The sequence below is a fragment of the Prionailurus viverrinus genome, chromosome C2 (assembly GCF_022837055.1).
Source record: "Prionailurus viverrinus isolate Anna chromosome C2, UM_Priviv_1.0, whole genome shotgun sequence".
Lineage (NCBI taxonomy): Eukaryota > Metazoa > Chordata > Mammalia > Carnivora > Felidae > Prionailurus > Prionailurus viverrinus.
The window spans coordinates 19,426,805-19,453,813 of NC_062569.1; positions in this window are offsets into that span (position 1 = coordinate 19,426,805).

Genomic DNA, 27,009 nt, shown 5'->3' on the forward strand with positions numbered 1-27,009 from the left:
TGGAGCCTGATGTGGGGCTCAATCTCACCAGTGTGAGATCATGACTTGAGCTGAAATCAAGAGTCAGATGCTTAGCTGACTGAGCGACCCAGGTGCACCCCACTAAGTTTTTAACATTATCTTCATTGGTGGCAAATATTAATCTTTTGCTGGTGGATTATCTTTTGGTGACAGCTTGGTACTAATCAGGACCAATTTCACCAGATTGGAGGCCTCTTGAGGGCCTGTATGTTGTATTCTCGTGAGATATCTTTTGCATTTCATAACCTTGGAGTGGTGACTAGAAAACTGTGAGCCCTCCACACAAGCTTGTGAAACTGTTAGCAATGTGCAAAATCATAAATCTGGTTGACTTCATGATGTGATCTGTGTGACTGTATAGTAAAGTGATTTGGAAGCAGAAAGGCAGGTGCAAATACTAGCTTCTTTACTTGGCAATTCTGTGACTTGGGACCACTTTAAGTGTCGTAACCTTTGTGAGCTTCAGTTTTTCGCATCTGGGACATGGAGCTGATAATTCCCACCTCATGCAGCTGCTGTGAAGAACTATATTAAGCAATATGTGGGGCGCCTGCATGGCTCAGTCAGTTAGGTGTCCGACTTCTGCTCAGTTCATGATCTCACAGTCTGTTGAGTTCGAGCCCTGCGTCTAGCTCTCTGCCGACAGCTTGGAGCCTGGAGCCTGCTTTGGATTCTGTGTCTCCCTCTCTCTCTCTGCCCCTCCCCCACTCATGCTCTGTCTCTGTCTCTCAAAAATAAATAAACATTTAAAAAATTTATGTTAGGCAACATGTATAAATTGTACAACACATGGCATGTGGTTAAGAGCTCAGTAATTAGTAGTTACAGTTACTTATTCTGAAGATAGTTCACAGGAAGGATTTATAAAAAATGTTCTGGGCCAAAGCTATATTGCAGTCATAATTTTCCTAGAGGAGACTACAAAGAAGAGACTCGTTTTTTAAAATTGAGATATCATTGACACAAAACATTGTATTAGTTTCAGGTCTACAACATAATAAGTTGATATATGGATATATGGAGAAATGATCATTACAATAAATTTGGTTAACATCCATCACCACATATAGTTACAGTTTTATTTTTCTTGTGATGAAAGCTTTTAAGATACACTCTTTTAGCAACTTTCAAATATAGTGAAACCTTGGTTTGCGAGCATAATTCATCCTGGAAACATGCTTTTAATCCAAGGCACTTGTATATCAAAGCAAATTTCCCCCTAAGAAATAATGGAAACTCAGATTATTCGTTCCACAACCCAAAAATATTCATATGAAAATGACTGTAATACTGCAATATAATACAAAATAATAAAGAAAATACAAAATACGAAGAAAAACAAATTAACCTATACTTACCTTTGAAAACCTTTGTGGCTGGTGTGAGGGAGACACGAGATGGGAGGGTTATTGTGTAGGATGACTTTCACTATCACTAACAGAATCCCTGCTGTCTGTTGACTCAATTTAATCTTTTTCTTTTCACGCAACTTTAACAAGGAACCTAGCCAATGACCTAGAATGACACAAAACATTCCTAAGCTTACTCTTGTATGGAAAAACAAAGGGCTGTCCATAGGTGCTTTGAAGTGACAAAAAACACACTAGTGTCAGTTGTCAGAACCTTCCAACCTTCTGAAAGGTCACTTATTTCTGCCAGACACCGCGGCCTGAGATGGAGCATCTGAGCCTGGGAGACCATAACCCACAATCCCATAGTGAGTAAGAGAGAGAGAGAGAGAGAGAGAAAGAATCGTTGGCTCACTTGTGATCATGTGACATTTGGTGGCACATACTACTTGTATTGCAAGACATCGCTTGCTTATCAAGTTAAAATTTATTTAGTTTCTTAAATTTTTAAGATTTTTAATGTTTGTTTATTTTTGAGAGAGAGAGAGAGACAGCACGTGAACGGAAGAGGGGCAAAGAGAGAAGGAGAGACAGCATCTGAAGCAGGCTCCAGGCCCTGAGCTGTCAGCACAGAGCCCGATGCAGGTCTGGAACTCATTAATCATGAACTGAGCCAAAGTTGACACTTAACCGAATGAGCCACCCAGGTGCCCCTCAAGTTAAAATTTATTAGAAATGTTTGCTCGTCTTGCAGAACACTTGCAGAACGAGTTACATGCATTCCACGGTCTTAATGTGTACAATATAGCGTTGTTAACTATGGTCGCCATGCTGTACTTCTTTTATAACTGAGAGTTTGTACCTTTTGACCACCTCCCGTTTTATCCACCCCCTACCTCTGGCAATCACCAATCTGTTCTATCTATGAGTTCATTTTTTGCTTTTGTTTTATTTGTTTTAGATTCCACATATGAATGAGATGACATAGTATTTAGCTTTCTCTGATATTTTACTTAGCATAATGCCCTCAAGGTCCATCTGTGTTGTCACAAATGGCAGGATTTCCTTCTTTTTTATGGCTGAATAATCTCTCTCTCTGTATCTCCATTATATGTATCATATATATATCACATTTTATTTATCTATTCATTCCTAGGCGAGGCTCATTTTTATGTGTAGCTTTTGAAACAAGTTTCACTATGTTAGAGCCATTCATTGTATAGCCTCCTAGGTGACTTGTCTTAAAAGGAGCACTGATTCATTTGATTGTATTTTGGAATCAGCTTGTTTGAAAATCAGCTTCACTCTCTTTTGGCAACAGCATCATGTTTTCCTATATGATTTATTTTCAGTCTTTTGTAAACAAGAAGAGTACATATCATGCTGAGGGAAGGATGCTTAGACAGATTTCTGAGCCCTTCTCGTTATCCTAATATATATACCTCATATACCCTAATATAATATACCTCATATACCTAATATATTCTGTAATTTATTGCGGCAAATTAGAGTTTGTTGGCTAGACGCTGATTTTCCTTTGTCATCTTATTGTTCTTTAAAAGCCCTATTATGTGCAAGATACAAACAATGTTTTTAGAAATATTGTAATGCCCTCCATCAGTGATTTCTTTGGCAGTCTTTTCTGACTCATGGTCTTCTCTCATATAGTTGAAACACTGGTCTTTGGTAGGTGTGTGCAATTCTGCAATTGCTAATAAATAAATATTCTATTGCTGTCCTGATTTTAGTCTTCTAAACTTTGTAAACTTTATACTGGTAAAATGTTGTCATGCCACAGAATTAGGTGCAAAAGAAGAAAAGCAACTAGACATGATAAGGTGGAGGAAAGGGGAGGAAGACATGGGGCTTAGTGACTTTGGTTAGTAAAATTGTATATGCAGCTAATGAGTACTTTTAGGGGGTAATAATATGGGGTTCACTGTATTTTAAAAAAGAGCTCTAGACATGAAACTGAAATTCAGGAGCTGTCTATAGAGGCAAACGTAAGGGAGATGTGATCATAGATCTTAGAGGCAGGATGATGCGGCACAACATGGCACCAAGACTCACTGGTTAATGACATTCATCAAGCTTGAAAATAAGACATCCAGCTATTTACTAGAAAAACGAGCTTATTCAGGGATAGCAGAGAAATGGCAGTTCAGGACAAGCAAACTATGGTGAGCTGCAGGTAAGTAAAAGAAAAAGGGACAATCAGCTTTGATTAGGTTTTAGGAGGAAATTGGGAAGGGTTGTTTTGAAGAAAAGTTGGGTGGGGAAGGACAGGTTTGAGGTTGTAGCAGTTTCTCATTGGCTGCAAGTGGTGGTTAGTGCATTGAGCTAAAATAGGAAGGGATCTTCCTTCATTTTCTTAAAAGCAGAAGATAAAATTCCTATGTGAAAGATGTCCTCTTGCCTTCCCTCTTTCCGTTGGTTATGCAGACTGAGATGAGCAATACGTGCATGAGAGTTCCCCTTCAGGGCTTCCCGACTTCATTTTAAATGAGGTTTCCTTTATTTATTTTCACACATTCATGTGGCAGACACATTCCCACAGGCTTTTCAAAGCCCTAAACTTCTTCCTGCTCTAGCCATTTCCTTCTTACTAGAGGAAGCGTTTCCTAACACAAATGAGCAAGAGGTAGATTTTTTTGATGTAGACAGCTCCTCCTTATGTATAAAAGTAAATCATTTGCAGGCTTTGTATGTTATTTCTGGTAGCAAATGATTTGTGACCGTCTCACAGTGGATGGCAGTACCATGGTTGACATCTGCTGGTGTGAAGTTAGACATGTTTGTATACTTTAGAGTCGTGAGATAAGGGATTCGCTCTTCTCCTTGCTAGCTGTGTGATATTGAAAAAGATCACCAAAGCTCTCAGGGTCACGGTTTGTACCTTTTAAAGTAGAGAGAGTTATAATCTTCAGCTACTTCACAGAATCATTGATAAAATGACAAAGTGACGTATGTGAAAGCACGTTATAAACTCAAAAGCAAAGACATCAAAACTAGAGAGTTAGTCCAAAGGGACAAATAAATTCATGCAGGCCCCTGAATTATCCTGTTTGTCTAAATTTGCCAGATATTAGCTGAGTCTTCAGAATGTTTTAGATTATAAAATATTGCCTTAGGTGCATTTCTAGGTGAAATAGAACGAAGTTTCCTGCAGTGATGCTGGACATATTTCCCCTTTCTTCCTCATTACTTTCTAAATATAAGTCTTTGCTTTTATCATTCTTGTGATATGACCACTAAAGCAAAGGAAGGAATATGAACACATGTTTAATTAGTTCTGAGAATAAAAACTACTGGGGTTAGGGGAAAGCACTGTGATACGTGTTTTAGACTTGTACAGGAATACTATATAAGAAATAAAGAGCTTCAAATGGTTCTTTGCCTTACAGAATTACAGCATGTTCCACAAACAAAACTAAATCAGACTCTGGTGCTTAATGGAAAGAATGTTAGATGTATTGATATTTAGACGTAATTGTGGATACTGAACTGCAACTGGCCAAAATCTCTACTTCAGAACTGAAGGATTGATTCCCTCAGCTGCCAGGAAGGCTGCCTTCTGGGATGTCTCCTCAGCTCTCTTTGATAATTGCCTCCACTGAAGAGCACCACTTTGCCCAAGGGTGCTGGCTTCCCAAGGCAGTCCGCATTGAGTGACTGACCAGTTTAGTGGTATAAGGGTCTGATTCCCTCCTGGAATGAACAGGGATATCCCAACCCAGAGCTCTTCATGCAATCAGGCCTTAGTCCTGCCTGTCCTGCAGCCTGACTCCCCCCCCCCCCCTCCCCACCCCCACACACTGACAAGTCTTCTTTCCTTCCCTGCCCCTACAGGTATTGCCCCTGAGCAGGTATTTGTCTCCCAACAAACATCCCACACAAAAGTCTTTATTTAACACAATCTGCACCAGAGGCTCGGATCTCTCAGATTTTGCTGAATGTTTTTTAAGCAGTTGAACTTAGCTTTTGATTGAAACTGTTAAATAATTTTCTTGGAAGATGAAAGAACTTGGTGTCAAACAGATTTGGTACCATATTTTCAGAGGGTCATGCTTAGGTCCAAACCAAGAAGCTAGTATGAATCAACTAGCATTTTATAGTTTTGTCAGCCTTCTGGACAACTCGATTTTCTAGTATATGTGCTGCCGAAGCGAGCACAACAACTCGATTTTCTAAAAAAATGGTTTGTTATAATCAGATTGTGGGGGGAAAAAGGAAAACAAATTATTAAAAGATCCATCCCGGGTCCTAATAATTGAATTCATAAAATCAGCAGAGTACACAGAGATTACAACTTCTTTGCATTTCATTCATTCAGCAAGTAATTATTGAAGGTTTGCTATGCTGTGGGACTGAGAGCAATATATAAGATAGTTGCTGTCCTTTTCATCTTGTCAAGGAGATAATACATGTGTCTATTATATAATTAATAAAACAAAATACTACAAAGCAAAAAATATATAGGAATTTAGAAAAAGAAAAAGAAATATATAGGAATTTAGAAAAGAAATTGAGTAGTGGTGACTGGGAAAGGTTTCAAGAATCCTGTAGCATTTGAGTAGAGCCTAGAATAATAAGCAGAGATCATTGGTAAAGAATGTGTCAAATAAAAGAATAGGAATAAGATATACACCTGAAGAAATATAAGTAATATTGGAGAATATCAGTTTAGTTGAAGTATTCGGTTCATCTAGGACTGAACTTGTCATGTAGACTTCCCATATCATAAGAGAGGTAGTGTGGAATTAGATTGTGAACATCTTGAATGGTGGGATGAGAAATTTGAATTCTTTTTGGGAACAGGGATGAACAGCGTCAGTGAAAATAAAACAAAACTAAAATAAAAAAATAAAAAATAAAAAAACTAAAATAAAAACAAAAAATAAAAATGGACATAGACAACAGCAGTGTGTTGAACTGGCCGATTTATTGTAGTAAACGTGGCATTATATATGCTAGTGATTTCCTTGTAACATACGTCATCTATGTTTTTCTAACATTACCTAATTTTGAAAATGTTCCTATGTGTTATTTTAAGAAATAACATGGTGATTTTCCCCTAATTTTCCCACATACCCTTTGACTATTGATTAACGTCTTACATTATTCCATTATGCATCTCCGTTTATCTATAATCTACAAAACATTTGCTTTGCTGTTCTCATGAAAGGCCCTTCTTTTCTCAACACCTCAAGTGGAACAGTTACAGGGACATGACCTCCTAACCACATGAGGCCAAAAGAACAATGTGTTTGCCTCGGTTCGAGGTGCCAGGAAGGGGCCGAAAAAGCCTTAGAAACCCATGCCTCATACATTCTCAGAGGGACAATGCACCTAGGAACCAATGAACCATTCTGTAGCTTAACCGACTAGGTTCAGTCATCATCTGGAATGCCTCCGGGGGGCCAGCTGGGCCTAGGGGTTGAAGTCACCTGCACCCAGAGATATACTCCTTAGTTGCTGGAGTGAGGCTTTCAAATCCATCTGTCTCTCCTTTGTCAGCCTCCTTTGCTGGCAAATGCATGAGGCTATCCTTCCTGCAAGTAGAGGAGTCTCCATAGGAGATGGCAAGGGCTAGACGTAAGGCCGCACAATTCCTTGCGGAACCTTATTTTCTTCCCTAATGGTTCTTTTCCCAGGGGGCCTGCCGAGGGCAGTTCCCCAACAGACAATACCCCAGGTACTTTAATAAGGCTGAATTACCTAAAAGCAGGAGTACAAGAAGCTTCCCTGGGAGTGCCTATTGAAGGTTTCTGAGAGTGATGTTAATAAGTACTCTAGGAAAATGAAGTGGGAAGTGGGAGAATAAAGCCCTGGACATAAGACATAGCCTAGGGCAAGCCACACAAAGTTCCTGGAATCATGAAGCCTGATGTCAATATTGCTCTTCAGTGACCCATAAGCCTAGATGTGGGGAACTATCCAGAAAGGGAAACTTGGTTAATGGGCTGGAGAGGGGGCACCTGGGTGGCTCAGTCCGACACCTGAGTGTCGGACTTCAGCTCAGGTCATGATCTCACGGTTCGTGCATTTGAGCCCCACATCGGGCTCTGTGCTGACAGCCTGGAGCCTGCTTCCGACTCTGTGTCTCCCTTTCTCTCTCTCTCTCTCTCTCTGCCCCTCCACTCACACTCTGTCTCTAGCTCTCATAAATAAATGAATATTTAAAAAAAATTTTTAAAAAAGGGCTGGGAGTAAGGATGCCTTTCTTTCTAGATGAATGGAAAAAATATAGAATTGCAGCTTCTTTCAATTTTAATTTTGCATTGTGTCTTTCAATCATATTCCCAGCTGAAACAACTAGTTAATAATGAAAATAATTTTTCAGAAAAATATAACTGAAATTCAGAATTAGCTTTTCCCATTGTTTTGTGTCGGAATATAGCTGTCATAGTGTTTAGGTGCTGATGTAGAATATCTTAAGTAAATATGTACGTAGAAGGACCTTGAGCCATAGGTGAGCATGTGCAAGGAAGCACCCATACTCCGCTTCTTGGGGACTGCTGCACTGTTTTTACTTCTGAGATGACTACTTTTTGTGCTACATAAATTTACAAGTTATTCTTTAAAAGTGAATTTCTCAGAAAAGACTGACTCTGCAGCTGCGTCTGGCACCCTCTTTCTATCTGTGCTGATTCTTTTTCACTTTGCAAACACTTTATTTATTTAGTGTTTCCCAGATGTTGTCTAAGCTGGCCTAGGAAAGTAGTTCCTGTGTTAATTAATATACTTTTGATTTTGAATGGTTCCTTGTTTATTTTTTTCTCTTTTGAAATACTCTGTAATAGTCTATGAAATATCAAGGTATCAATTATTATGCTTTCAAAAGTTGGGTAAATTGTCACACAGCAGTCATTTTTTTGGTGTAAGTATAAATATTAGTGTTTAAACATACTTTTAATTTATTTTGTTATGATTAAAAGTCAACAATGAGCTTGTTGCTTAGGCTCTCATTGGGTCAAGAAAACAAAATAAAGGTTTAAAAATAGATAAAATCACAAAGATGCAAGAGTAATAATACAGGCTACAAATGCCTGATCAGTTTAAAGAAAGAGAAGGCCCTTGCTAGCAAATAGTACTAGAACAAGAATTTGAAGGAGGGGTAGATTTTGATAAGCTTAGATAATTGGCAGACATTTCTGTTAGGGTGCAATGGTATGAGCAATGGAAGAAAGAATGAGAAAAGGTTTTTAAAAACAGATTAATGCTAAAGTGTGTCTTTCAAAAAGTTGAAAACATAGCTGTTTTATAAATTTTAGATGAACACACATCAAAGACTTTATTCATCTCATTAGTTAATGAGGAAACCGGTATGATGGCGTGGCTGGTTCAAAGAGCATTTGAGGAGCTAGATATCCTTAGAATTGTCATAAAGAAAAATTAGGATATGATTGCTGGGCTAGATATAAAACTGGGTGATATTCTATAAGACAATAAACTATAACCTTGAGGTTGTATTTTTTACTGGACAAAAATCTACATGTCAAAATGTGACTTCATTATATCTAGATCTTTAATGGTAAACAGTGAGGTGAACAAAGAATATTAAATAATTTTTGGGTGGACCTTTAAGCAATGCCTCCAAATATCATTGAAAGGACATGGTAATAGTTCTTTTGCTTTATTTCTAAGTTTTGGATAGTTTTGTTACCCATAGAAAGGTTACCAGTAGAAAGCTTATAATACTTGGAGGATTTTATTTTCTTCAAGCGGAGTGGATATAGTGAATAACCAAAAGAAAGCAGAGGAGAGTTTGATATCTTTGAATGGTAGGCTAATGAATTTGGACCTGTAAGAAAGGATGGGGAGGGACTCAGTCAAGGTTTGGGTATGGACTTGATTAAGGGGTAGTTTAGAAAAATTAATTAAGCTAAATGATATAAAAATTTTGAGACATTCTAGGACACTTTTTCAGCAATTAAGGATTGAGTTTAAACATCAAGCACAGGAAGGAGTACATGTGAAGGGCCAAGGGTAGATGCCTCTAGAAAATATAATGTAAGGGCAATATTAATGGAAGTGACTCACTGTTCACTTATAGAAGTCAAAGGCTAATCTATTGATCCTGAGCTAGAGACTGTTAACTATGAAAGCAATATGCATGCTAGGAGATGGAATTGATTTGAAGTAAGAGATAATGAACTCAAGAGAATAATTGGATAATAAAGCTTCGTGAATCATTCAGTCTACTTCCTTCATATCTACCTGGTTCCCTTGCTCAAATAAATAGTGGGTGGACAAGATTTAGAATCCAGGTATTCTGTCTCCTAATCTAGTTATTTTTCCTGTTTACCTTGGTGATTGTGTTAGATTGAGTTATTTGTACTACTTTTTTATTTCCCTGTACTGGTTTTTATATATCCAAATTCTTACCATCATTTCATGATGGACAGAATGTATTTCCGTGACTCTTGACTTTGCACTTGGCCATGTAACTTGCTTTGGCCAATGATTTCCTTGCATGGTTGGGTCTGCCTTTTTGAACTTCTTCCATTTCCATGAAAAGAACATACCCCGGGCAACCCTAATGCCTAGATTTCAGAATAAGAGAGGTAGTCATGCTACCAGGATATTTATGCTGAGATGTCTCGTGACTAGTTGGCTCTTTGGAGCTATGGTTTTCCTGAAATGTGTGATTATAGAGTCACCAGAGTGAATGCGATAATCACAGGAGACAGTATATTCATTATAAGAAATTTCATAATGAAATTTATGTGTAGGTTTTAGCTTTATTTGAATCACTGTGCGATAATTACATTGACAAATGAAAATACTAGATTCAGATTGATAGAGCACTAGAGACAGCTCATGGATGAGTGATACCAGATTTATTTATCTGAAGGATAGCTAAGGAAGTCCATGTAGTCAGGATACTTAGCAGAGACATCAGCTACATTCTCCAAAAGTTATAAGCTTCTGGACACCCAGAATCTAATCAGAAGAGCACAGTTGCAAATGAAAATGCCTAAGTGTGCAAGAGTTACACCAGAACTTGTGGGAGCTCAAGCACTATTTCTTTTTTTTTTTTTTTTTTTTTTTTAATTTTTTTTTTCAACGTTTATTTATTTTTGGGACAGAGAGAGACAGAGCATGAACGGGGGAGGGGCAGAGAGAGAGGGAGACACAGAATCGGAAACAGGCTCCAGGCTCCGAGCCATCAGCCCAGAGCCCGACGCGGGGCTCGAACTCACTGACCGCGAGATCGTGACCTGGTTGAAGTCGGACGCTTAACCGACTGCGCCACCCAGGCGCCCCTCAAGCACTATTTCTAAGTCACCTAAAGCTGGAGTAATTCTGCATGTAAGCAGCTCTGCATCTGTGCTGGGTACCATAGATACTGGTATAAGTGCATTTAGGAAATATCACTTTTTCTTTTATCTCTGCCAATTATCTCACACAGACTCTCAAAAACTTGGTGGATTTTCTCTCGGGAGATGCTAGGTGCTGTGGGCCTCCAGTGGTTACTGATACAGCCATATCCACATTCATATTCACCCATATGTGCACACTTACATGCATGTAGTACCTTCATGTACTCGTCTGTGCTCTGTAGTTCATGTTTGTCAATAAGCATGGACAAGGGAACTGACAAGTAACCTACTCTCTTCTTGATGGTACAGCTCAGTGGGACTCATAACATTGTATTCATAACTATAATCAGGTCCCCCCCAGGAAGGTACATGCAAGCCCGTATACTTTCACATGTGCATTCAACTCACAGGAGTTATTTCTTACTTACTTTTAGGACGTGCCATAAGCATGATTTTATTTCAATTCAGGATACACTCATAATCTCAGATTAACATCAAATCGTTGGAGTTCCTTGAGGACTATGATTCATCATTTTATTGATATATCTGACTGCCATTTAATGCTCAGGACCTTTTCAGACCTCGTATTTTGCAGGCACAACAGCAGATCTTTGGAATTCCCATGAAATGGATAGGTAAGTGAAAGACACACCTATGATATTGTCCCTACAGATAATAATAGTGCTATATGGCTATTTTAAATGCCCTAGTAATTACATTCTGAAAATATCAGAAAGCACCATATTTTAGCTGTCTCTAACTCTGTGGGAAAGCAGGGCATAGCCCACATTCTTATTTTCCAAGGAGTTATTCATATATATCCAATAGATTCAAGTTCCTCTTTATGTACCTCCTTCCTTCCACCCACAGTTTGAGTCACAGTGTTTTCTGGATCAAAACTGGGACGCTTGATCTACTGTAAGATCTAACACCTGTTGTGGGAATAAGAAGGATTATTTAAAATGGCAATCAGAAAACTTGAGGCATGTTGTTGCTAAATACCCCTGGTCACAATCAATTTCCAAGAATAGCCCTGGGTTTTATTATACTTATTTGGCCTATCTATTGAAACTACATCCTAATCGTGGCCATGAAAATACAACAGCACTGTTCTTTAAATTCTGTTTGGATTCAGACTTCTCAATATTTCAGACTGATCTATTTATTGATGTTAAGATTATTTCTTAATCTTTTCTTAGTTTGCATAACAAACTGCTTTAGAATCAAACTTCATGTGTTCTGGAATACTTCCTATTATTCTCTAGGCCAATAAAAGAATATTAATTGTATCTTACTTGAGCTCCAAAATCTAACTCTGTACTCCATACCTCTGAACTCCAGTCACTAAATCATACTCACTACACTTTCAACAACCACTTTCATATATATAGGTCTATTACTTTCAAGATTATTCAGTATGTAAATAAGAGAAGGGAAATGATAGCATTTAATCTGAACAACTCTGGAGCTCATTGTCTATAAAGGAGAATGATTTTTGGATGTTTCACAAGAGTGGTTGATTTTTGCTCAGACTGGGAGAACTGGGTTTCTTTCAGGAATAGTTTGCTGATAAAGCTCATATACCATCCAGCCTCCTGGTGATTCTCAAATTCAAATAGATTCTGTAATACCAGTACTATCAGGAATATCCATTGGAGGACACTAGAACACAACAAATAGATGAGAATGTAGGAATACATAAGTAACTTAAAGTAAGGTCTGTGCACAAAATCAGACAATTTACTCTCCAAAATTTATTCTAATTGCTCTCTAACTATAAAAATATGACTGATTATCAATATTTGTACCATAAAACATATTCTATCACTGGTGTACCTAGTGTTTCAAAATTGTAATTTTAGAAATGTGATGGATGGTTTCCCCAGGAGGTAACTGGATAAAATATTTTAATAACTGGAACATTTATGTGGGAGTTGGTTAGAAATTCTGCTAATCTTAATCAAATCTTCACTGATAGGTAAGTGGTGTCCTTTTTTGCAGGTTGTTAAACATAGTTTGTGTAACAATCTCTCTGATAATGGAAAACTTTATAAGGCTCATAGAAAAAAAACTCAGGGATTCTTTTTGCTGCAGAAGGGAGTTACCTGAGGCAAATTAATTTAGGCAAAAGCCCTGATGAGAGGAAACCTTTGACATCCATGGTGAAGGTTTGTAAACTTTGTCATAATATGTTTTCAAGTGTGTGACCATGCTGTTCAAGATTTTAAATCTCAAATTGTAATTATTTATAAGATATGAATATCATTTAGATATCTGGGCCTTTAATTTTCACTTAGAATAAAATGAGGCTTCTGTTTTGGACTTGTCCCCATTTCTTAGATTCCTCAGTCCAACTATCAACAAGATATGGCTTGAATTATAAATAGGGATGCCAACCGTATGACAATTTATTAAATAATACTTGTGCTTAAAAACTGTCACCAAAATAAAATATTTTATGAGAAAAAATAAGCACACATACATAAATTTACCTTGGTAATAATGACAAGAGTAGGGATTTATTTCCACTTTATACACAGGGGGGCACTCTGGATTCTGTTTGCAAAGGAAGAAGATGAAAAATTCTGGGACTAACTTCCCTCTGGAAGTCTCCCCTTGGCCCAGAATACTTAATTCAGAGTGGGAATGACAAGGCAGCAAATTTTACCATTGCAGGATGTTATTAATTTCAATTCAGCTCTCCTTTGCAACATAGGTTGTCAGGCAGTGAAAGGCATCATTTATGTTAGTGAACTCACAAAGATTTATATTAAATCTTTATTAAAACTTGTAGGTGGCACTTCTGGTGAGTTAAAAGTGTCAGAAACCATTCAGAATCCATGCAGTGAGTTTAAATCCCCCAAATGGGGTTTCTGGCCTCTTATGAAACACTTAACGTTGCAAATCATTTAATTGTTTTGGGCCAGGGCTCAATTTCTTCATCTTTTTTCTTTCTTTAATGTTTGTTTATTTTTGAGAGAGACAGAGACAGAATGTGAGTGGGTTAGGGGCACAGAGAGAGGGAGACACAGAATCCGAAGCAGGCTCCAGGCTCTGAGCTGTCAGCACAGAGCCCAACGCGGAGCTCGAACTCACCAGCTGTGAGACCATGACCTCAGCCGAAGTCGGTCGTTCAACCGACTGAGCCACCCACGTGACCCTCAATTTCTTCATCTTTAAGAGTGACTCAAATCTGTCTCAAGCTGCTTACGTGTTTTAGGAGTGGGGGTTCAAGTGACTAAATGATTTAAAAAGTAGTCAAAAGCATTCTACAAAATATAGACTTGTTTAGAAGCATGGAATAATTACAGTTAGGGTGCTCATAATGCAGTCAGACCTCAGAGATATTGCAGGTCTGATTGAGACCACTCAACAATGTGAATATTGCAGTCAAACAAACCAAATGAATTTTTTGCTTGTCCAGTGCATATAAAAGTTATGCTTACACTACACTGTAGTCTGTTAAATGTGCAATGCCATTATGTCTAAAAAGTGTTCATGACAAACTGAGGGTTGATGGGGGGTGGGAGGGAGGAGAGGGTGGGTGATGGGTATTGAGGAGGGCACCTTTTGGGATGAGCCCTGGGTGTTGTATGGAAACCAATTTGTCAATAAATTTCATTAAAAAAAAAAGTGTTCATGACTTAATTTAAAAATACTTTATTGTTAAAAAAAAAAGCTAAGAATCTCCTGGGCTTTCAGCGAGTTGTAATCTTTTTGCTGGTGGAGGTCTTGCCTCCATGTTGATGGCTGCTGACTGATCAGGGTGGTGGTTGCCAAAGGTTGGAGTGGCTGTGGCAATTTCTTAAAATAAGACAATGAAATTTGCCACATCTATTGACCTGTCCTTTCATGAACGATTTCTCTCCAGCATGCAATGCTGTCCGATAGCATTTTACTCACAGGAGAACTTCTTTCAAAATCGGAGTCAATTCTCTCAAACCCTGCTCTGCTTTAGCAACTAAGTTTATGTGATACTCTAAATCCTTTGTTGTCATTTCAACAGTGTTCACAGCATCTTCCCCAGCAGTAGGTTCATCTCAAGAAATCACTTTCTCTGCTTATCCATAAGAAGCAAGTCCTCATCTGTTCAAGATTTATCATGAGATAGCAGCCGTTCCGTCCCATCTTCAGGCTCCACTTCTAATTCTAGTTCTCTTGCTGTTTCTACACATCTGCAGTTACTTCCCCCACTGAAGTCTTGAACCTTCAATTTGTAAAATAAAACAAGCACAGTAAAGTGCAATAAAATGATATATGCTTGTAATGTGGTGTTTTAGTTGCGTAACATTTACTTGATTCTATTTTTTCCCACAAAAATAGAGACATTACAGTGGTGTGGTGGAGGGTTGTGTAGCTGATCACCTATAGGCACCTTAACATTTATGCATGTACCTCTTCCTCATTTTGGTTTTGAACTTTTCTTCTCTTCCTCCCAGTCCCAGCAAGACATCATTGGGAACTTGAAATTGGGTGGTTTGAGAAGAGCCTAGTAGAACTGTGGGCAGGATTTAGGGAAACAGGGCAGTACCCTGAAGCAAGCAATTGTGGAGAGCCCATATCCATGTCTGGACAAAGGCAGGGAGCTCTACAGATGGGGCTGCCCAGGAGCCCCAAGCTAAGGTAAAGTGAGGGTGTGAACTGCAAACTGGGGGTGGGGACCTGGGGATAGAAATACCTGATCTCACTGCTGCCCTGTTTCCAGTCTCCTACCCCTGTCCTCCACTTGGATAAAACCATTTGGATGAAGACAGAGGAGGGAAAGGAGATCAGCTCCAGAACACAAAGTCTGTGAACGGAAGGGTGTGGTGAAGTCCAAAGGGGCAAAGCGAAGACATACTACCCTCTTGCCAACTTCCACACCCCAGAAATAAAGTCACTGCAGGGCCACATGTTGCTGTTGGGATTATGGCTTGTGAGACACATCTGTACGATTTTCCAGTCATCATTCCTATTCATTGTGACCAGATAGGTGACCATGAATATTAAATAAGATTTCTGACATTCTCCCTAATTGCATTTACTAAAGAATAGTGAATAAATGGCAATTAATATACTAAATCTTGCCCTTTATTTTACTCAAGCAGTCTTACCTATGCTGCTGTCTCACAAATCTGGACACTCATGAATGTTTCTAAGCCTTCAGATGACAGTTGATGCTGTTTAAAAAAAGAAAAAAAATTAATAGATGGTAGACATTATGCAGAGAAATAATGAGTCTCAATTTCCTTTTCATACTAGAAAAGGGAAAAATTCAAAAACTAGGAAATATGGAAGTAACTGTATTTTCTTTATTTTTTTGAGAATATTTGTAATTTATTTTGATTTATCTTTCTTTATACTTTATATTACAATAACATATATTCCCACTTTCTTGTTCTGTTTGGTTTTTTTGGTGAACCATCTACTTGTATTTCTCAATGATGTGTTGATAATAATAATACCAATGTTAAGCATGAATATTGTATTTAATGATTAACATGCATTCTTTAATTCTTATTATAATGCTAAAAATACACCAAATTATTATTAATATCATTTAAATGTAGAGCAAATTAAAGCTTAGGGATATACACTAATATCCAAGGTGGATTTTTCTTTTTTTTTTTTTTGTGGTAAAAAGCACATAACATGAGAATTAACCTCTTAACAAAATTTTAAGTGTGTAGTACAATGTTGTTAACTGTAAGTACAATTTATAAGTACAAGTTCTTTTTTTATTAAAAAATTTTTTTTAATGTTTATTTTTGAGAGAGAGAAAGTGCAAGTGAGTAGGGGAGGGACAGAGAGAGAGGGAGACACAGAATCCGAAGCAGGCCCCAGGCCCTGAGGTGTCAGCACAGAGCCCGATGCGGGCTTGAACTCACAAACCATGAGATCATGACCTGAGCTGAGGTCAGACACTTAACCAACTGAGACCCAGGTGCTCTATAAGTACAAGTTCTAAAGAGGATCTCTGGAACTTTTTCATCTTGTATGAGTGAAACTCTATGTTCATTGAACAGCAGCTCCCCTTCCCCCTCTCCCAGACCCTGGCAACCACCATTTTCCTTTGTTTCAACATTTCCAAATTCATTTTCCTTAATTTTAATCTGCTTTCAAAATCATTCTTAAGGCTTGGAGACTCTAAAGTACATCCTAAAAATTTTTGAATACTGTTCTAACATTTAATTGTGAACTGTTCTCTGCATTAATTGTATTACTGTTTTTATTTTATTTTAAACTCAGTAGAGTTAATATACAGTGTTTTATTAGTTTCAGGTATACAATATAGTGACCTGTGGTAACCATCAATTTGTTCTCTCTGGTTAAGAGTCTGTTACCTTTGGTAACCATCAATTTGTTCTCTATGGTTAAGTCTGTTTTTTGGTTTGTCTCTCTCATTTTTATTTGTATGTTTGTTGTGTTTCTGAAATTCCACATATGAGTGAAATAATATAGTATTTGTCTTTCTCTGGCTAATTTATTTCACTTAGCATTATACTCTCTAGTTCCATCCATTTGTTGCAAATGGCAAGATTTCATTCTTATTTATGGCCAAGTAATATTCCATTGTATATATATATACCACTTGTTCTTCATCCTTTCATCTATCACTGGATACTTGGGCTGCTTCCATAGTTTGGCTATTGCAAATAATACTGCAATAAACATAGAGGTGCATATGTCTTTTCAAATTAGTGTTTTGGTATGCTTTGGGTAAATATCCAGTAGTGGAATTACTGGATCATATGGTAGTTCTGTTTTTCTTTTTTGTTGTTGTTGTTTCAAATTTTTATTTAAATTCTAGTTAATTAACATATAGTATAATATTGGTTTCAGGAGTAGAATTTAGTAATTCATCACTTATATATAACACTCAGTTCTCATCATAACAAGTACCCTCCATTGTCCATTTAGTCCATCCCCCCCACCTCCCTCCACCAACCCTCAGTTTGTTATATAGTTAAGAGTTTCTTATGGTTTTGCTTCCTTCTCTCTCTCTCTTTTTCCCTTCCCAAATGTTCATCTGTTTTGTTTCTTAAAGTCCACATATGAGTGAAATCATACTGTATTTGTCTTTCTCTGACTGACTTATTTTGCATAGCATAATACAGTCTAGTTCTATCCACGACATTGTAGGTGGCAAGATTTCATCCTTTATGATGGCTGAGTAATATTCCATGGTGTATGCATACCATATCTTCTTTATCCATTCATCAGTCAATGAATATTTGGGCTATTTCTGTAGTTTGGCTATTGTTGATAATGCTGCTCTAAACATTGGGGTGCATATGCCCCTTCCAATATGTATTTTTATATCCTTTTGGTAAATACCTAGTAGTGCAATTGCTGGGTTGTAGGGTAGTTCATTTTTAAATTTTTGAGGAAACTCTGTACTGTTTTCCAGAGTGGCTGTACCAGTTTATGTTCCCACCATCAGTATAAGAGGGTTTCCCCTTCTCCATATCCTCAGCAGCATCTGTTGTTTCCGGTGTTGTAAATTTTAGCCATTCTGACAGGTGTGAAGTGGTATCTCATTATGGTTTTAATTTGCATTTCCTTGAAGATAAGTGCTGTTGAGCATCTTTTCATGTGTCTGTCAGCCATATGTATGTCTTCTTTGGAGAAATGTCTGTTCATATCTTCTGCCCATTTTTAATTGGACTATTTGTTTTTTTGGGTATTGAGTTGTAGTAGTTCTTTATATATCTTGGATACTGACCCTTTTTCGGATATGCCATTTGCAAATATCTTCTCTTATTCAGTAGGTTGTCGTTTAGTTTTGTTGATTGTTTCCTTTGCTGTGCAGAAGCTTTTGTATTTTGATGTCCCAATAGGTTATTTTTGCTTTTATTTCCCTTGTCTCAGGAGACATAGCTAGACAAAGCAGTTACAGCTGATGTCAGAGAAATTACTGCCTGGGCTTTCTTTTAGGATTTTTATGGTTTCAGCCTCAAATTTAGGTCCTTAATCCATTTTGAATTTATTATTGTGTGTGGTGTAAGAAAGTGGTCCAGTTTCATTATTTTGCAGTAGCTCTCCAGTTCTCCCAACACCATTTGTTGAAGAGATTCTTTTTCCCATTGCATATTCTTGCCTCCTTTGTTGAAGATTAATTGAACATATAATTGTGGGTTTATTTCTGGGCTCCCTGTTCTGTTCTACTGGTCTATGTGTCTATTTTTGTGCCAGAACCATACTATTTTGATTCCTACAGATTTGCAGTGTAACTTGAAATCTGGTATTGTGATACATCCAGTTTTGCTTTTCTTATTCAAGGTTGCTTTAGCTATTCAGGATTTTTTGTAGTTCCATACAAATTTTGTGATTTTTTTGTTTTAGTTCTGTGAAAAATGCTGTTGGTATTTTAATAGGTAAATCTAAAGATTGCTTTAGGTAGTATGGACATTTTAATAATATTTGTTTTCCAATCTATGAGCATGGCATATCTTTCCATTTGTTTGTGTCATCTTCAGTTTCTTTTATCAGTGTTTTATAGTTTTCAGAGTACAGGTCTTTCCACCTCCTTGGCCAAGTTTATTCCTGGGTATTTTATTTTATTTTATTTTTTTGGTGCAATTGCAAATGAGATTATTTTCTTAATATCTCTCTGCTGCTTCATTATTAGTGTAAAGAAATGCAATGGATTTCTGATATTTTGTATTATACAATCTTCATGAATTGTTTATCAGTTCTAGTAGTTTTGGTGGAGTATTTTGAGTTTTCTATGTATAGTATCCTGTCATCTGTAAATAGTGGAAGTTTTACTTCTTCCTTACCAATTTGGATGTCTTTTATTTCTTTTTCTTGTCTGATTGCTATGGGCAGGACTCCCAGGACTAGGTTGAGTGAAGGTGGTTATAATGGATATCCCTGTCTTGTTCCTGACTATAGAGGAAAATCTGTCTTTCCCCTTAACTGTGGGTTTTTCATAGATGGCCTTTATTATGCTGAGGTATGTTCCCTCCAGATCTACTTTGTTGAAGGCTTTTATCATGAATGGATGTTGTACTTTGTCCAATGCTTTTTCTGCATCTATTGAAATGATCATATGCTTTTTATTGTTTCTCTTGTTGATATGATATATCACATTGCTTGATTTGTGAATATTGAACCACCCTTGTATCCCACTTGATTGTGGTGAATGATTTTTTTTAAATGTTTTTATTTATTTTTGAGACAGAGCATGAGCAGGGGAGGGGCAGAGAGAGAGGGAGACACAGAATCTGAAGCAGGCTCCAGGCTCTGAGCTGTCAGCACAGAGCCTGATGCAGGGCTCGAACTCACAGACTGTGATATCATGACCTGAGCTGAAGTCAGACACTTAACCGACTGAGCCACCCAGGCATCCCAGTGAATGATTTTTTTTAATGTATTGTTGGATTTGTTTGCTACGCTTTTGTTGAACATTTTTGCATCTAATTATATTACTGTTTTAATTATTTTTTAAAAAGTGAAATAGTTCAGACTTTCATAAAATATAGCAAACACCCATATATCTGTCACCTAGATTTATAAAGTGTTAGTGTTTTAACATACTTGGCTTTGAATTTTTTTTTTTCATTAAGCAAAATAAGATTAGTTGCGACTGAAACCCTCAGTTCTCCTATTGTCTAATTCTCCCCCTTCCTTCTCTAGGAGTAAATACTCTTTTGAATTCAGTGCTTATGAGTTACATGTGTTGCAAAGTTTTAACCAGGGCCAGTTTTATGGCTACACAACCTGTGCAGTTGCCTGGGGTCTGTGTTTAGATGGGTCCTGTCCTTGGTTTATGGCTCTGCTGTTGCCCTTTTGAAATGTTAACAAAGGCAAGTGGCCTCTGTTTTATAAGATTTAAAAATTCTTTTGATGATGCGGTACAACACATGGACATGAAAGTGGATGAAAGGCAGAAATCTTTCTTACTGCAAATAAGAGAAAGCTACTGTGCAAGACAACAAAGAGAGTTGCTCCTGGGAAACAGCAAGCTGGAGCTATTTAATGTAATAGTTTATGTAAGGCAGGCTGTGGGGTTAGCTATGTTTCCTGGGGTCCCTGTGAATTGGTTAATTTGAATAATTTTATATGCTCCTGGGAGAAAGGGCTGTCCCTAGTTGTCTGGTACCTGGCCCTAAAGTATTGGGTCTTGATAAGGGAGGCAGTTGGATATGTGCATAGTGGCCCCAGAGAGTGAGAGTCTGACAAGGCAAGTGGTTGGAGTTGGGGTTTAGCAAACTGCTAGTGAAGGGAAATTGAGGTTTTTTCAGCCATGACTTCAAAACTGAGTCAAGACAGCACTTATGAAATATTACACTACAGCCCTACATTTTCATTTTTCACTAAGCTCTGCAAATTATGTAGCCAGTCCTGATTTTAACTATATATTTATCCATAAGCATTATATTGTACTCTTCTGCCTGCATTAAAATTTTCAGGGACAGTTACATTGTTTGAAATTTTGGGGGGCTATTATAAATAATGCTGCAATAAAATGCTTAAAGATATCCTTTTGGACACGTGTGAAATACAACTATGAAGGTAGTTGTTTGGCACAGAGTATGTACCTATTTAATATTTATAATATGATGTCTCCATAATCCTCACATTATTTTAATCTTAGTTCTGCAGTTAAATACATTTAATGTGCTCTATCAGTCATTTTGCTGCAGTTTCCCAAATCTTCTCTCAGTTGGCTGGAATTCATTTCCTAGATATTTCCTCAAGAAGGGTTTATTAGAAAAATATTCCCTGAGTTAAATGTGCAACACTGTTTTTCTGTAGCCTTTATTCAGGAAGATAGCTTGGCTGGCTATAAAATCCTTTGCTCACTTTTCTCCTTGAGGGTCTACTAGAGATTACTCTACTGTCTTTGGCTTTGAAGGATGCTGTGGACAATCTGATCTGAGGCCATTTCTTTCCCTTATAAGTGTCTTAATCATTATGCCTGACAGATGGAATAATTTCTTTTAATATTTAAATTCCAATAATTTTACTAGGGTTTGTTTCAGTCCTGACTTTCCTGGGTCAGTTTTCTCTGGCACATGGTATGGTATTTCAATGTGTAAATTCTTATTTCAAGAAAGTTAAAATTTTGTTCTAACCTACTGTTCAAGTTATATTTATGGTAGAACTCATTTACCTGTTTTTTCTCTCTCTTCTTGCAATTTCTCTCTTCTTTGATAACTTTTGCCTTATTTGTCTTATTTTGACTGCTTTTCTAACATGTATAATTGGTAGTAACCACTCCTTCCCCCACAACATTTATCCTTTTTTGTTTTCATTTCAGTTTGGTCCTCATGAATGCTTTTTCCTTTTAATTATTCTCATGAGTTCTCACAATATTTAATTCATCTCATTCCTTTTTCTTGCCATTTCCTCTTGTTTTCTCACAATCTGTTCCCCAAGTTTCTGCATTTCTGCTTCCTGTGCTTACTTTTTAGAGAAAAATAACTTTAAAAAATTCATGGCAAAATACATGGTCACTATTTTCATCAGTTCTGTGGCAAGCTTTCCCTGGGAGGTGTTTTTGTCTGGTCAGTTTTGCTGACAGGACCATTTTTCTTGTAGTATTGTAGTATTGAAGTTGTATCAACTTTGTACTACTCTTTAGAGAATGAGTTGCATTTTCCTGGCTTAGCTATTTACAAGAACTCCCTTCAGGGAGATTGTTTGTCCTGTTGTGTTTTGAGATATTTTGGCCCCAGAATATTTCACTTTTCTTCTTGACTATCCTTTGTACCAACTCCCACGGAGCCCATCTTCGTCTCCTACCTGGGCTTCCCCCACATGGCTCAGCTCTCAGAAACGATCCAAGTTTTGGGGACACCTGAGTGGCTCAGTCATTTGAGCGTCTGACTTCAGCTCAGGTCATGATCTCACCACTCAGGAGTTAGAGCCCTCGTCGGCCTCTGTGCTGACAGCTCAGAACCTGGAGCCTGCTTCAGATTCTTGTCTCCCTCTCTCTCTGCCCCTCTCCTGCTCATGTGCTCTCTCTCTCTCCTTCAAGATAAATAAACATTAAAAAAAGAAAAAAAAGGAAAAAGAAAAGATCTAAGTTTCACTTCAAGGCAAACCCTTACTCCAGAAAGGCTTTTTTGTTTGTTTGGTTTTGTTTTTGTTTTTTTAAACAAGCATTTTCTTTTCTGATATCTCCTGCCATTAGGCTGACTGTATTTACTGCTTTGGTGCCTGGCAATTGCTATACTTCTGACAAAAAATAAGAACTTTTCTTACATTTTTTGCCTGCTTTGTCTTTGATCACCTTTTTAAAGAGAATAGAAAGATACATTAGTTTTTTTCCATAATGAATTATCAATGCTTGTTTTTAATTCATTGCTTTTTATTAATTTAATTAAAATTTTTTTATTTATCTTTTGAAAAGTTTCTTTCAACTCCCACCTTGGATGGAAGTACATGGATAATACCGTGTACTTAGTGTTGTCAAATTTGGCAAAGCTTCTGTCAAGTTTCTCTCCTAAATGAGGGATAAGTTTTGGAAGAATTTTCTACAGACTTGCTTCTGGCTCCTTACATTTAAATAGCTGCTTCTTATCCATAACCCACACACTCCTGTTGTTGGGTACTGTAGAAACTGTTGATATCATGACACAACCCTGGCCCTACAATTGTATGTTGTGATGCTCGGTGAGTTGGTACAATGTGCATGAGAATTCCCACAACCCATTCTTCTTCTGGAGGACTAATTTTACTGTTTCAGAATTAACTGTGAATCACACAAATAAATCCCGCTAATCCCAACCAAATATATCTCCAGTTCAACACCTCTTTGTTTTGCTGGATTGCCTGAGGCCACTCCCACACCACCCTACATCAGGGGAAATGGCAATGGAGGGAAGTCAAAGTAGAAATGTATGTTGAAATATCTTACTTTGGTAAGTTTTAAAAACATAACTGCCTGAACACAGTGTGAGGACCTTGGGGGTGAGGCACTGAAGTTTTCGTATTTACCTGTGGGGGTGAGGGAAGGGAGGGGTGTTTTCTTCTTGGTATGGTTGCCAACACCAGGATAAAATTTTGAGGCATAAGGTGGATGGGTCGGTCCTACTAGGCAGTGTGTGAAGGGGAGTGTTAAAGCTTTTTGGCACATGAATAACTCCCAGCCCTTGTTCGTAATGCCAGTGTACGTTTTATCTCTGCTTGTACTACTTATTTTCATTGAGAATAATTTGGCAGCCGTGGTTGGTGGAGGTGGTTTTGGGAGTGATGAATTTGGGGACTCATGGGTTTATCTGTAGTCACACTGCACCTTTTCTAGAACCCCTATATCTTTTAAGTTCCACTAGATTTTTTTTTAATTAAAAAAATGCTTATTTATTTAGTTTGAGAGAGAGAAGAGAGAAGGAGAGAGAGAATCCCAAACAGGCTCCACATTCAGCACAGAGCCTGACATGGGGCTTGATCCCAGAAACTGTGAGATATCTCAGCCCAAATCAAGAGTCAGATGCTTAACCAACTGAGCCACCCAGGTGTCCCAATTTCCACTAGGTTTTAAGCAGGTCTTGAGGGCAGATATTATTAATCAGTTTTTGCAGATACAGTAGGAACCGAATAATTATTTTTTACTTTAATATTGGGTTTTATATATTCTGAATTTTTATCAAGGAAATAAACATAATAAACTAATAAACTCACAGACATTCTCAAAATTACATCATTTGATAACATCTTATTTTACCAGTGAGAAGTATTTATCACTTATTATCTAATATTTATTGATATAATTCCTTTTCTTAAAAAAGTTTCTTAACATTTATTTGTTTTTGAGAGACAGAGACAGAGCACGTGACGGGGAGGGGCAGAGAGAGAGGGACACACAGAATCTGAAGCAGGCTTCAGGCTCTGAGCTGTCAGCACAGAGCCGGACCCAGGCTCAAACCCACGAACTGTGAGATCATGAACTGAGCCAAAGTCGGACACTTAATGGACTGAGCCACCCAGGCGCCCCTTGATATAATTCCTTTTAAAATGTAAAAATGTGATATGAAATATTAAAAGATATTCTTTTCCCTTGCCAGTATATATATCTTCTGATGGAAAACATACAAGCTATCTTTTTATTAGAAGGACCCTTGATTTACATACACTATTTTTTTTTTTACATACGCTGGTTTTTTTTTTTTTGGATGATAAACAGCACCTAAAATCTTAGTGCCCTTGGAGAGAGTTAAGATCATTCAGGATAGAGCCCATATGTGTATCAAAGAAACAGCTACATATATTTTTATAATAATATGATTTGATCTAAGAAAATTCACCAATCATTGGTACATACCTTCCTGGAAGTTATTTTTTTTTTAAACGTTTATTTATTTTTGAGACAAAGAGAGACAGAGCATGAATGAGGGAGGGCCAGAGAGAGAGGGAGACACAGAATCTGAAACAGGCTCCAGGTTCTGAGCTGTCAGCACAGAGCCCAACGCGGGGCTCGAACTCACGGACCGTGAGATCATGACCTGAGTCAAAGTCAGATGCTTAACCAACTGAGCCACCCAGGTGCCCCTGGAAGTTATTTTTAAATTCCCACGGGCATTAAATATTTTGGCATAGATTTATAAACAAAGCCCAAAGTAATGGCATAAAAAGGTATCATATATTTTGGCCTTAACAGTCAATAATCAAGGGTTTTTTGATTTATAGAGGTTCAGGGTTGGCTAGGCAGTATGAGGAGGAGAGATGTGTCCTTGTTCTCAAGAAGTGTATAGTCTAGCTTAGCATTTCTCAAGTGGGGTCACCCCCCACTGAGGGTTGTGAAATCAATTTGGTAGGTCAGCACCAGAATAAAAATAACAGAACAAAAAATACCAAGGTGCATTTTAGATAATAATAGCCAATGTCATTTTGTATGATATATGTATCTATGTAAAATATTTTGCCAATTGACCTTGCTGTCAAAAAAGTTTGGAAAACATTGACTTCTCGGTAGAAAAATAATACAAATCCACCAGGAACAGCTAGCCACTCAGAATCGTGTCTTAGTTTGCTAGAGCTGCAGTAACAAAGGAGCACAAACCGAGTGGTTTAAACAAGAGCAATTTATTGTCTCGCAGTTGTGGAAGCCAGAAGACCAAGATCAAGGTGTTGGCGAGGCTGGTTCCTTCCAAGGGCTGTGAAGGAGAATTTGTTCCATGCCTCTCACCTAGATTTTGGTGGTGAGCTGGCAATCTGTGGTGTTCTTTGGCTGGTAGATACATCATTTCCATCTCTGCTTTCATCTTCACAAAGCATTCTCCCTGTGCTCAAGTTTGTCTCTGTGCCTGAATTTCCTTTTTTCTTTTTTTTTTTTTATAAGGACACCAGTCATATTGGATTAGGGCCCACCTTAATGACCTCTTTTTAACCTGATTACCTCTGCAAACACATTATCTTCAAATAAGGTCATATTCGGAGGTATTTAGGGTGAGGGCTTCAATGTGTCTTTTTTGTGGGGGACACAATTCAAACCAAAATGATCATAATGGCCACCATTTAAAATATGTAGGTGCTAGTCCTTGTACTAAGTGCCTAAGTACTAGTCTTTACAACCACTCTGAGAAGCAAATTTTTTATGTCAATTTTATAGAATAAAGAGGTTCAGAGAGATTCACTATTACAATTTGTATCTGTTTTACTTCAAATCCTATGTTCTTTCCACTCTGCTGGTTGATTCCTGGGAGGCCAGAGCTGGCAGGGATGTTAGAGGCCATCTGGTACAATCCCCTTTTCAGGTGTTGTGAGCCAAAAGATAAAAATGGTACTATTTGTAAAAATCTGGTGTGTTTTCTACATCCCAGAGAAGCAATGAGATTCACCTATGGATTTGGGAAGTTCTGGGATGGTTCACAAATATTCTTTCTTCCCCAACATCCTCCCAAAGGTGGGGAAATTTGGGAGCATATGGGTTACGTGTAGAGGATGAAACTGAAAGTACATAGATGCTCAATCTCTTGCCCATGGTCCCTAGCTTATATAAGATAGTATTTACGTGACTTGATATGAACTCCAAGAGCAATATTTTTGTGTGTGAGTGATAGAAAGAGTGAGAAGAAGGGGGATGAGGAAGAGGAAAAGGGGGAGGAAAACGAAGAGGAGGAGGAGGGAAAGGAGAAAGAGAATGAATCCAGGCTGCCTATTTGCAAGCTTCTACCAAAAGACAACTTAGCCCAACAACCTACGCATATGTTTGTCTCTTTTGCATAACTAAGTATGAAATATATTTTTATTGTTAAACTTTTATTACTTTACAAATATCTTTTTCCTTGATTAGTATGACGAGCAGAGTCTTGGTAGTTTTTTTGCATAAAATATAACTGGAATCTGAGAAACTTTGCTAGTATATGATACATTATTTTGAT